Source organism: Pseudophryne corroboree, chromosome 11, assembly GCF_028390025.1.
Source record: "Pseudophryne corroboree isolate aPseCor3 chromosome 11, aPseCor3.hap2, whole genome shotgun sequence".
Taxonomy (NCBI): Eukaryota; Metazoa; Chordata; class Amphibia; order Anura; family Myobatrachidae; genus Pseudophryne; species Pseudophryne corroboree.
Genome location: NC_086454.1, coordinates 229,588,781 through 229,602,407, shown reverse-complemented (window position 1 = coordinate 229,602,407; position 13,627 = coordinate 229,588,781).

Here is a 13,627-nt window from a genome sequence, read left to right as displayed (position 1 = left end):
CCTCTCTACCTAACTGGAGAGGTATTTCGGTGGCTGCATTAAGTCCACTATCGAGCACGACCGTAATATCCAGAGAACCAGAGAGGCGCAGGGAGAGCGGTTGATGGTGATGAGCATCCAAGCACTGGAAGCATCAACTCGACCAAAACCCCAGGCCCCTGGCACGTAGAGGAAGCCAAGAATTTGTTATCTGTGTAAAAGGGAAGGGCATTATGCCAGCAATTGTAACAGCACACATAAATTCAGACCCCCGAGACAAGAAAACGAGCAAGGTTATGATACACGTAATTGGGATCAGGGATCACATAGGACAAATTTTGTGCCGAACCTGTAGTCTGCAGCCAGTGAAGTTGCTTGCTGGCCTTTGTGGTGAACCTGAGGTCACAGTTGATGTAGTTGGTAGATCATTCCTTGTAGATACAGGAGCGGCCAGGTAAACTCTGTGATTTATCTTTTAAAGTTTCCTTTTCATCTCTGATGTTCACCGACAGAACTACAGCTCTAACGTCACATGTCTACTCGGTCTTTTCAGAGGTCTGCCCAACCCCAGTATATCTCACCAGCATCATTGTGCCTGGCCATGCACAGAGGGTGGAGAGTGGAAATACTGGTGAAGGGAGACTGTGCAGAGATACCGATAGATATGATGGTGTGACAGCCTGATGGTGAACGCAAATCTGACAAATTTTCTTTTATTATCCTCTCTCTCTTTTCTTTTCTTTTTTTTCATTTTCTACGGATGGTTTATTTCACACAACAGTTAAACACATTGTAATACAGGATTTATGTTCCCTACAGAAAGGTCGCTGACACGGAAAGAATATCGTATCACTGGAGTGTCTGTTCTGGGAAGGTTGAGAGGCAGGACTGTTGTCACGGCACCTGAGCACGGAGAACTACAAGACCAGAGGCGGTTGTCGTACCAGCTTTCTTTTTTTTCCTTTTTATTATTTTCTCCATCTCCCATTACCCTCCTTTCCTCCCCCTTCTTGTTTCCTTTCTCTCCCCCTTAACAAGATGGACTTACCCCAAGAGACTGCATTCCGGGTTTTCCTGTTGACCCTGTTGTTGACCAGAGCAGTCTGTTTCAGTGAGAGTACCAGAGAGGTCGAGAAAGGATCTGGAATGGGTTCTGATGGCAAGGACGGATTTGTAGAATTCCAAGAGCAACACATCCATCGAGCAAAGGCGAGTATCAGAAAATGATCTGGTAGTCAAGAAACTAGGAGACACTGTGAAGGGTTATTAGCTGAGGAAAATTGTATCTGTAGAAATTGTGAAAACATAGTTGAGGACGGGTGCATCCAGAGATGTCAGTCCAGCCTTAATATCAACATGGACCATCATCCATTGAGTGACTATCACTCATTAGTGGGTAAGGTTTTAAACCAAACAGAATGCTGGGTGTGCTCACAAGTACCTCAAGGTCAGAGCAAGTCAGGCCTAGTACCGTATCCATTAGCAATAGATGAGGTACTTGAATTACGGGGTGGGAGACCGGTGGACAAGAAATTTAATATTTCTAAGCCCCCTAGTTTGAAGCTCCACCAATACCATGTGGATAGATCCTTAGTGTGTTTCAACATTTCCAATTCCCGAAAGCTGGGAAATTGGGAAGTGACATGGAATAACCAAACCATGGCATTTTCACACAGAGCTGACAGAATGCCCATAGACCCTGAACTTATACGCCAAATAGCCGACGGTGGGAGGTATTTTCGGTATAGGTACACTCTAGGAAGTAAGGCCATGCCGGGTTGGAGAAGTTACACCAGGGTACTGTGCGCATATCATACAGCCTGATACATGTACTGAACAGATGAGAGAGATAGGGATAGGATTTTTCACTTGGAAAGTTTGCAATATGGTAATGTCATATTCTGTCCCATATGTTCTCCCCGATGATGCATATTTCATATGCTGGAGGAAGGCGTATAAGTGGCTTGCCCCATACTCAGTGGGATTGTGTTACATTGGAAGAGTGTTTCCAGAAGTAATGACCATAACCCATAATAAGATGAAAGACGTACACCGCAATGCTCAAGCTCCTTACACTCACACTCACTATGGACACATCGTTAAGAGACACCTTATAGATAGGACAGAGCATGCAGCCTCTGATTTGATCCACGAATCCACCGGGATTCAATTCCTACTGCGTTAGACATCACCCGAACCGCCAGAGGAATTATAAATTATAGATATATCCACGCGCTAGCGAATCTAATAGATAATATCACCGAGATGTATGATGACACCTTCAGGTATACAGGGAGGGAGTTGCAAGCTTACAAAACGGAACTGATCCAGCACAGGATGGTTCTCAATTATATCACAGCGGTGATAGGCGGGTACTGCGTCACTTTGGCAACTCAGTATGGTGTGAAGTGCTGCACGTATATTACAAACAGCACTGATGACCCAACCGAGGTCATAGATCAAAAGATGGACGATATCTTGCAGTTAAAGTGGGAGTTCCGAAGGAGACACAAACTTACCCTTACTGCTGTGAGTAATGAACTGACCGGCTGGGTCTCATGGTTGAACCCACGCAATTGGTTCTCAGGTTTAGGAGAATGGGCTCAAAATGTTATCGTGAGTGTAGGAAAGTTTCTCCTTTGTATCCTGGGAGTTGTCATAATGATTGGCTTGATATTTAGGTGTGTTTGAGTTTTAACACGGCGCAAGCGCAGTACCAAAGTGATGAGTTTGAGGAGCGGGGGCATTGTTGCAACAACTGATTTAATTTATGACCCATCAATAGAGACAATGTTGTGATAAGACGTGATTCCACGGTCCGTTTCTGTCACCCGTTTCTCCTTTGTTTTCCCTCAAGCAACAATACATCCATTCGTAAAAGACTTTGATGAACAATACATCCATTCGGAAAAGACTTTTGATGAACAATACATCCATCCAGAAAAGACTTTGATTAACACTTTCAGCAAAGATATACCCATCCGGACAAGACTTCAACCAACACCCAAGAACGATTGCACAAATGTTATGTGAATGTATTTGTGATACGTGTCTTATCTTCATCTCTACAACCTTCAGGTAGTGTCACACATAGTCGATAGGTAGTATCATCAACTATATGTGCACCCCATTTGTTGGAACAAGAAGCCGAAAAGAGCTCGGTAGTGTTTGTTGGCCCACTTACAGACCCTTAATACGGGATAAGAAGGATTTAATGTATACTTTGCAATATCTCGAAGCTTATCTAGAACATGTACGGCACGATGATACATGCCCCTCAGACGTATTTCCTACATACATGCTTTTACTATCCCACTAGGTCATACATTTCCCACCTACACCTCTCCTCCTACCATCCAATCATTTGTAGATATGTATTGTATATTTTTCTGTTTAATGTTTAGATAGTGGCAGTTATTGTTGACTGCCAAAGGGTGGACTGTCAAAGTTGAAAAATATTGTAATGCATACACCATGTACTAACCCCATACACATGCCCGCTGCGCGTGCACATATCCGCAATTTGCGTAGGATCGCTCCTGCGATCATGCGCGTGGTATGGGTATTTACGGCGGAGTTTGTGAGCGCATAGAGGGTTATCAGAACATTACATATTTAACCCAAATAGTGCACATTGTACACATAGCCCCCTGCACCACATCAGAAAGAAATAGCTGTTTAAAATGGTAACAGAACAAAGGGATTCACCTTTACAGGATAGGAGGGGACAAAACAAGGTTACAAGGTGGTGTTTGGTATCCAGCTGTAGGGTATTTTAAGGGAAACATTCTGGTGTTGGTTTGAGGAAGATCGCATGTTCCTGAGGATAGTTAAATGCAGAAGCAGATTATAGGTTTAAACTCTATTTACTGTATATTATGTATGCGGGGGGAATCCAGAGGAGACCACCCACAAGAGCAGTTGAGAAAGACATAGCCCACCTTTTCAAATCAACCTATGACCTCTCCTGTAATGAAAAGATACATCTCTGTGTCCAATGAACAAAGAGATTACAGTATCCATTGTGTTATGTTTTGGATGAAGTGAATAAAGAGAGCTTGCAGCAGGCTTGGACACAGAAGATTCTGAACACTATCTGTATGACCAGCGGAGGACCGGCCGGGTTGCGCTTGCGAACATTCTCACGTATGTACATTCTCTGTAGCCATTATTCTGTTTAGATTTATCTTGTTAGCTTGTGGTGTATGATTTGTACTGTTTACCTTTTGGAACAAATCCACGGTGGCGTTAGAACCCTGTGGTTCAACTACATATCGGTGTTGTGTCTTCATTTCCCTGCTAGGGTTTAAAGTGTATTTAACTGCTTTAAGATTAAGAGTGTATTGATAAGGTGTACGCACTGCGGGTACTTAATACCGTCAGCGCTGCTTAAGGTTTAAGGTGTAACATCATTGCAATGCTTTGCTGCATAAGGTTTAAAGTGTAATCATATCATTGCATTGTATAACTGTATAAGGTTTTAAGGTGTATTAATTGGGTGCGAACGCACTGCGTGTGCTTTGTACCCACAGTGCGGTGTTTGTACGCTAAGTGCGTACACGGTACGGGACTCTGTGCGCAAATAGCGTACAAAGTACGTAGCACGTGTATTCAGTCTAGCGGCCATAGCGGCTCCACGGTAATAGTGTATCTAGAAGTATAGCTTTTCGGTCTAAGATAATATCAACATTATCAGGATTTTGCAGAAGAAGCTGGAGACATTGAAGGAGGAGCTAAAACAGAGCGATTCCGCTAGGCATGTGGGACTTGTGGATGGAGCCCTTAATTTGCTTAACCAGGATTCACGGGTAGTCAATCTGTTGAAATCAGAGCACTACATTTTGGCCACCGTGCTCGATCCTAGATTTAAAACCTACGTTGTATCTCTCTTTCCGGCAGACACAAGTCTGCAGAGGTTCAAAGACCTGCTGGTGAGAAAATTGTCAAGTCAAGCGGAACGTGACCCGTCAACAGCTCCTCCTTCACGTTCTCCCGCAACTGGGGGTGCGAGGAAAAGGCTAAGAATTCCGAGCCCACCCGCTGGCGGTGATGCAGGGCAGTCTGGAGCGAATGCTGACATCTGGTCCGGACTGAAGGACCTGGCAACGATTACTGACATGTCGTCTACTGTCACTGCATATGATTCTGTCACCATTGAAAGAATGGTGGAGGATTATATGAGTGACCGCATCCAAGTTGGCACGTCAGACAGTCCGTACGTATACTGGCAGGAAAAAGAGGCAATTTGGAGGCCCTTGCACAAACTGGCTTTATTCTACCTAAGTTGCCCTCCCTCCAGTGTGTACTCCGAAAGAGTGTTTAGTGCAGCCGCTCACCTTGTCAGCAATCGGCGTACGAGGTTACTTCCAGAAAATGTGGAGAAGATGATGTTCATCAAAATGAATTATAATCAATTCCTCCGTGGAGACATTCACCAGCAATTGCCTCCAGAAAGTACACAGGGATCTGAGATGGTGGATTCCAGTGGGGACGAATTAATAATCTGTGAGGAGGGGGATGTACACAGTGAAAGGGGTGAGGAATCGGAGGATGATGATGAGGTGGACATCTTGCCTCTGTAGAACCAGTTTGTGCAAGGAGAGATTGATTGCTTCTTTTTTGGTGGGGGCCTAAACCAACCAGTCATTTCAGTCACAGTCGTGTGGCAGACCCTGTCGCTGAAAAGATGGGTTCGTTAAAGTAATAAAAACAGTTTAAGGGAAGAAAATTGTGCGCAGTCTAGCTGCTGGAAGAGACACACTTTCCTGAAGGATCCTACTCCCTTCACCATAAGTGCCACAATAAAAAGAAATGGAAAGTGTAACTTATCCTGCGCTTGTCTTTGTTTTCATTGACAGTGATCAGATGCTCAAATGTAGATTTTGTTGGAGCATAAAAAAATTAAAAAGAGTGGATAATAGTGAAGCACAATTTAATACATATAAACTTCATATATCACAGATTTTTTCGTCCTCCCACTGTCCCATGAAGATGTTCGCATAACTTGGGGTGAACCTGGTGCCCATCGCTGTGCCGACCTGTTGTAGATAGAATGTGTAATTGAAGGAAAAATAATTATTTTGTAAAATAAATTGTACCCCCTCTTTGATAAAATCTTGAAAATTTTGATCCAAAGTGCTGTTGGTAAGGGCTGTGGAAAGTGCTTTTTGGCCATCTTTATGGTCTATAATGGTGTACAGCGACCTTACGTCAGCTGCCACCATTATAAAGCCATCCTCCCACTTAATTCCCTCTAAAACTTGTAAAAAATCCCTTGTATCCTTCAAATGTGAAGGATACTTCACCACAAGTGGCTGCAGGTAAAAGTCAATGTATTCAGATAAATTTGACGTTATGGATCCCATACCGGATACTATTGGCCTGCCTGGCGGTTTACAAGGATCTTTATGAACCTTGGGCAGTATGTAAAGTACCGGAATTGTGGGTTCTTTGTTAAAGAGGAAGTTCACTTCTCTCTCCTCTAGAAGGCCCAAATCACTATACTTTTTCAGGAGTATTTCCAATTTATCTATTATAGCCTTAGTGTGGTCAGTTCGTAATTTGTTGTAAGTTTGTCTATCGTCTAATTGTCTTAGGACCTCTGCGTCATAATTTTCCCTTGACATGATGACGATGCCCCCCCCTTTATCTGAGGGTTTGATTACCAGATCCTCATTTTCCTTCAATCTTTTCAATGCCTCCCGTTCTTTATATGTCAGGTTCTTCTTGGGTAGATGCAGAAAAGGGGGATTTTAACCAAGGTTAAAAATCGGGCGCAGATTGGGCTGGTGTTCTAATTGTAGCAGCTGCTATATAACAGGTCTAGTCAATCCTGTAAGTACAAAAAACAATATACAACAAACAAAGTAGCAGCGCTATGAAGTTAAAAAATCAACATATAAATTCAATATTCATGGTGAAGATTTAAGACACGTGGAGCTGAATGGATTGAAGGTGAAAAAGGCAATGGTTTAATAAAATACATACAATGTATCAATAAAATTGGTTTAAATAAAACAACAAACAGAATCCCCATGGAACTGCCTTGGTTGTGCTATCCGTTTTCTTAATTAGTGTGGACTGTAATTGACAATGATGGAAATAGGGTATCAACTGGGCTGTTTGCACAGTCCCGGTGGTAACAATGCCACATAGATTACCGCTGGAGGAGGGGGTTCTCTGGGTAGCGTCCCTTTAAGCGGGTAGAACCAAAATTGATCTTGTATCCTCACCAGTATGCGGAGTCCTCAATGCTGAATAGCAGGGCTGTGTTACCAGTTGGCAGGTTGTTCACCTATTCCTTATTGTTAGCTTTTTGAAGTCCACTAAAGATCCGGATGTCGCAAGTGCAGCTCCCAATTGCTGAGGGTGATCCTGATTGAAACACCTGACGCGTTTCGCTGCTAAACCTGCAGCTTTCTCAAAGGTCTTCTTGAGTAGATGTTTATCAAAACCCTTAATGTCATCTGACACCATCTTCAGGAATGTTTCCAGGAAATTACCCCGCATATGAGATGGATTAAAAATAGATTTGGGTCTAAATGGTGTTCCATCTACTCTTTCTTCTGATGGTTTGGGATTATTAATGAAGAATTTTTTAATGCTCAACTTTCTAATGAACTTATTAAGATCCACAAAAGTTTCAAATTTGTTAAGGGGAAGAGATGGGGCAAATGTAAGCCCCTTTTCCAGTACGGAGATCTCATCTATTTCCAATTTATGTTTACTCAAATTGAAAATTTTGATTTTTCCTTCTGTTATATTGTTAATCTCCATACTGGGTTTCAATCGAATCTTATTCTTAATCTTATTCTTTTTCTTATTAGTTCTATATTTATTTTTGGTTTTCTTTCCCCCTCTTTTTCCTCTTGATCTTACCTTATATACCCCCGTTGTCGTTCCCTGTGAAAAAAAGGGGAGGGGCCTTCATTCTGATGTTCTAATACTTCATATCTATTTCTTCTTTTGTATTGGTCCTCTCTCTTATTGTCTCTCCGTGTATAATTGTCCACATGGGTTTCTCTCCCATGTTTCTCAATTCTTTCCCGTCTCAGATCCCTTATATTTGCTCTATCTCGATAAGGTCTTTGGTATCTCCTCTGTTGCAGAGGTTTCAACTGTGGATCAGTGTAATTGTTTGATGCCAAACGATCTCGATATAATTTATCCTGTCCCTCTCTTGGACCTCTATTTCTATTTTGTGTATTAACGTGTATCCAACTATCCGGTTTGGATGGTGGATTAGCTTTATTTGGAGAAAAATCACTTTCACTAAATGATTCCTCTCCTTCCCCAGTGGAACTTTGGAACGATGGGGTTATCCGCTTTGTAGAGGTTGTACAAATCCATGCGGCACAAATCCATAGTGCCACCGCGACCCGGAAGTACCACAGGAAGTATCCGTCACTATGGAGACAACTAAACGCTAGACGGCGCGGAAGTATCAGTTACTGTGGAAACCGAATATGCGCTACACGGCGCTGAAGGATGATGTAGCCGGGAATGACAGGAAACGTCACCTACCACAAAGGACCATGGGACATGATAGAATTAGCTGTGTATAGGGTCCAGCTGAGTGGGTGACGTTCTGATTGGTTATTCGACAGTTTAAGTATCAGTACTGAGGCTGCAGTATTATGAACAACACACCTTGAAAAAGACTCCTGTTTGGAGTAGAAACGCGTCGGTGGAAACGCACAGAAGCCGTGGGGCAGCACACTGGAGGACTTACCACTTGGTGCCAGTCATACGAGGATTGAGGGGATTCCCGGGATCCTCCAAAACAAAAACCCGCATGCTGGTTTAGAACTGTTTTTACAGTTCTTTAAACATTGGTAATTATCCACCAGTCTTGTTTTCTCATGGGAATTCTGTGCAATATACTTTTATTCAATTATTGCTGCTATGATTATGTGTTTGAATTTTTAAAGTGTGATATATGAATTTTATATGTACAGGTTGAGTATCCCATATCCAAATATTCCGAAATACGGAATATTCCGAAATACGGATTTTTTTCAGTGAGACTGAGATAGTGAAACCTTTGTTTTCTGATGGCTCAATGTACTCAAACCTTGTTTAATATACAAAATAATTAAAAATATTGTATTAAATGACCTTCAGGCTGTGTGTATAAGGTGTATATGAAACATAAATGAATTGTGTGAATGTACACACACTTTGTTTAATGCACAAAGTTGTTAAAAATATTGGCTAAAATGACCTTCAGGCTGTGTGTATAAGGTGTATATGAACCATATATGCATTCTGTGCTTAGACTTGGGTCCCATCACCATGATATCTCATTATGGTATGCAATTATTCCAAAATACGGAATAATCCGATATCCAAAATACCTCTGGTCCCAGGCATTTTGGATAAGGGATACTCAACCTGTATTAAATTGTGCTTCACTATTATCCACTCTTTTTAATTTTTTTATGCTCCAACAAAATCTACATTTGAGCATCTGATCACTGTCAATGAAAACAAAGACAAGCGCAGGATAAGTTACACTTTCCATTTCTTTTTATTGTGGTTCGTTAAAGTGTGCATGTCCTGTTTATACGACATAAGGGTGGGTGGGAGGGCCCAAGGACAATTCCATCTTGCACCTCTTTTATCTTTCATTTTTCTTTGCATCATGTGCTGTTTGGGGACAATTTTTTTAAAATGCTATCCTGCCTGACACTGCAGTGCCACTCCTAGATGGGCCATGTGTTTGTGTCAGCCACTTGGGTCACTTAGCTTAGTCACACAGCCACCTCATTGCGCCTCTTTTTTTCTTTGCATCATGTGCTGTTTGGGGACTATTTTTTTGAAGTGCCATCCTGTCTGACACTGCAGTGCCACTCCTAGATGGGCCAGGTGAATGTGTCGGCCACTTGAGTCGCTTAGCTTAGTCACACAGCTACCTCATTGCGCCTCTTTTTTTCTTTGCATCGTGTGCTGTTTGGGGACAATTTTTTTGAAGTGCCATCCTGTCTGACACTGCAGTGCCACTCCTAGATGGGCCAGGTGTTTGTGTCGGCCACTTGTGTCGCTTAGCTTAGTCACACAGCTACCTCATTGCGCCTCTTTTTCTTTGCATCATGTGCTGTTTGGGGACTATTTTTTTGAAGTGCCATCCTGTCTGATACTGCAGTGCCACTCCTAGATGGGCCAGGTGTTTGTGTCGGCTACTTGGGTCGCTTAGCTTAGTCACACAGTGACCTTGGTGCACCTCTTTTTTTCTTTGCATCATGTGCTGTTTGGGGACTATTTTTTGAAGTGCCATCCTGTCTGACACTGCAGTGCCACTCCTAGATGGGCCAGGTGTTTGTGTCGGCCACTTGTGTCGCTTAGCTTAGCCATCCAGCGACCTCAGTGCAAATTTTAGGACTAAAAATAATATTGTGAGGTGTTCAGAATAGACTGATAATGAGTGTAAATTATGGTTATTGAGGTTAATAATACTATGGGATCAAAATGACCCCCAAATTTTATGATTTAAGCTGTTTTTGAGGGTTTTTTGTAAAAAACACCCGAATCCAAAACACACCCAAATCCGACAAAAAATTTTCAGGGAGGTTTTGCCAAAACGGGTCCGAATCCAAAACATGGCCGCGGAACCGAATCCAAAACCAAAACACAAAAACCGAAAAATTTCCGGTGCACATCACTACATTTAATTAGCTTGAATGTCCTGTTCCAGCAATTCTTCTTGTATCTTTCAATACTCTAAGGCTGTGTAGACACTTAGACGATATCAGCATGATTTGCCATATTGGAATGACAAATAGTGCTGATCGCCTAATGTGTATGCACAATCGCAGGTTCCTGTACATTATTAATGACATCCTCTGGTTGCCCATGCTGCAAGGTCAACCAGAAGATATAGTTAACAATATGGTGCATGTCATGTAGTGTTTAAGGCCAAGAACGACAAATCGTGCTGATCCTCTAATGCTTATTCCTGCACTTTTTAATGACATTCTCTTGTTGCCCGTGCTGCAGGGTCAACCAGAAGCTATCATTAACAATGTGGTGCACATTGTACGGCCAACCAGGTGACCAGATGATATGTCGATCTGATTTGGTGTCTTATTAAGTACAGTCCAGAGATCATTCTAGTGTGTACAGGAACAATGATAAATTGTATCTGAACTAACAACACGTTAAAATCAATATTGTTTGCTCTGCACTCAAGGGAAATTGTCCAAAGATCTGGCCAACAGCCCGTCGTTTTGTATTTACCTAGCCTAAATGAGTCTCCAATGATATGTCAAGTGAAAGAAAAAATCTACAGTGCACTGTGTAGCATCAATTAATTGTCATGGGGAAGTATTAGTAATACCCATTGGATGGTGACTAAACACTTTAAAAGGTGAAATCAGATTGGAGAATTTATATATATTTGTGTGTGTCTGTCTTATTCTGAGTTGGAAAGAATTTGCCAGATCTGACTTTATGTGAAATAGGGCATTTCAGGCCAGAAATTGGCGGTTACAATGCAATTGCACGTTAGCACCCTGAATTAAGGGAAAGTCATGGAACTTTTGATGGGAGTGTTGTAGATGTGTATCTAAGGCTCTGTGCAATTCATGGAAAGGAAGGCTATATCTGATGTAACTGTTGTACCTAGCATGGAGCTGGTACAAGTGTAGATACTAATGATAGTTGCAACGCCCAGCATAAAATCAATGGGTGCCACTGGATTACATTGCATGCACAAAAACACCCTTTAGTTGTGGTATCAGCCACATAGTAAAATATATCTGCCTTTCTGTAGGGTGTCCTCAATGAAAGAGGATATAATAATTGTCTGGTGGTGCTCCTTTATAGTTTGTGGATATAATCAGTACAGCAAAAGAGAAAGGGGAAAATAAACTCTCTTTGTGGGGGCACTCTTAAACATAACAGTTAACACTTAACTTTAATTCATTTTCAATATAATATTCACAAAACACACATAAAGTGCAGACACTCGTATATTGGTTTTGTCAAAACCACCTTCAGTATTTTGGTTTTGGATTTTTGTATTGGCAAAATATTCTCAAGTGTTTGGCTCTGGTTCGGATTTTGTTTTCATTTTGGATTTCTTGAAATTGATAAAATAGCTAAAATCATAGAATTTGGACCTATTTCGATCCTACACTATTAGTGAACTCAATAACATTAATTTCCAGTTATTTTCAGTCAACTTTCCCCAACTCACAACTCACAATACTGTTTACCTTTATAGGCCAAAGACTGACTGGCTAAACAAATTGACAGAGCCACGGCACAAACATATGGCAATTCATTTGAAAGAAAATAGCACATCTATGAAAATTGCGGCACAGCAGAAGCAGACAGAGTGCCAGTTAATTTAATTATAATACCCTATACAATTTTTTTTATTACTCAAGAACTAGATCAGAAGCCAGAGGGCAGTACAGGGAAATGGAGTTGGAGTATGTTGTGGAAGGCAGGTGAAGCATTGATTGACTGATTGATTGATTGATTGATTGATTGATATAAAAGTAAAAATAAAATAAATGTGGAAAAAATACTAAAAAGAAACAAGCTGTATGTGAGATTTGATTTCTAAATAAATTCTATTGCAATTGCAAACTGATGTAGCAAATCACATGCCTCAGGAGTCAAAACAATACAAGAGATTCAAATGGCCGCATGAGAGAGAGAAGTCAACAATGCTCCCACAAAACAGCCAATAATGAAAAGAAAAGTAGTGCAACCACTTATGTTGTATGTTAAAAAGGGCATGCACAGTTTAAAAAAACCAAGCACTTCAGTGATGGAAACTGCTACTTTTCTGTTGAAAGTGCTTGGTTTGTTTGGGCCCACACCTAAGACTGCATCCTTGTTGTTTAGTTAAACCAAGTTACCAATGGGCTTAAGGCAGCTAACATTATTGTTATTCAGACTCACATTTGGAACATGTCAAACTCATCAGTAGCCTCATCATCACCCTCCTCACTGTACTTAATATCATCGTTATCATCACACTGTATAAGCTCATACCTACAGGGGCCAGATGTAATGATGCCTAAGATCATCGGAGGTGCGAGATGCCAGCCAATCTCTGACTTTTTTTAAAGTGGAAAGCACTTACAAGGTATGATTTTGCTTTGTAAGTGTTTGCACCTTTACAAAAAAGTTTGAGGTCAGCCGGCATCTCGCACTCTTGTGATCTTGACCATCATTACATCAGGCCCAAAGTTTCTGTTTGTTGTAATTGGTGGCACAGGTCTTCCTCATAGAATTTTTAATTAATTTTAATAACAATCAGTTTTTCTATTTTTTTGTGAAATAACCTCCTAGACCAAAGGTCTACAAACTCGGTCCTCATTACCCCACACAGTGCATGTTTTGCAGGTCTCCTCACAGAATCACAAGTGAAATAATTAACTCCACCTGCGGACCTTTTAAAATGTGCCTGTGAGTAATTAATACGCCTGTGCACCTGCTGGTTTACCTACAAAACATGCACTGTGTGGGGTAAGGAGGACCAAGTTTGCAGACCTATGTCCTAGACCAATCACAAGATTTCTGTCTGTACTAATAACTGTTTCCGAATACAAACTGGAGAGTGGGCAGCTTAAGTACACCAAAGCAAGTTTGTATGAGGGGCTCAATTTTGTTTTCTACCAGTATTCAAAGGGAC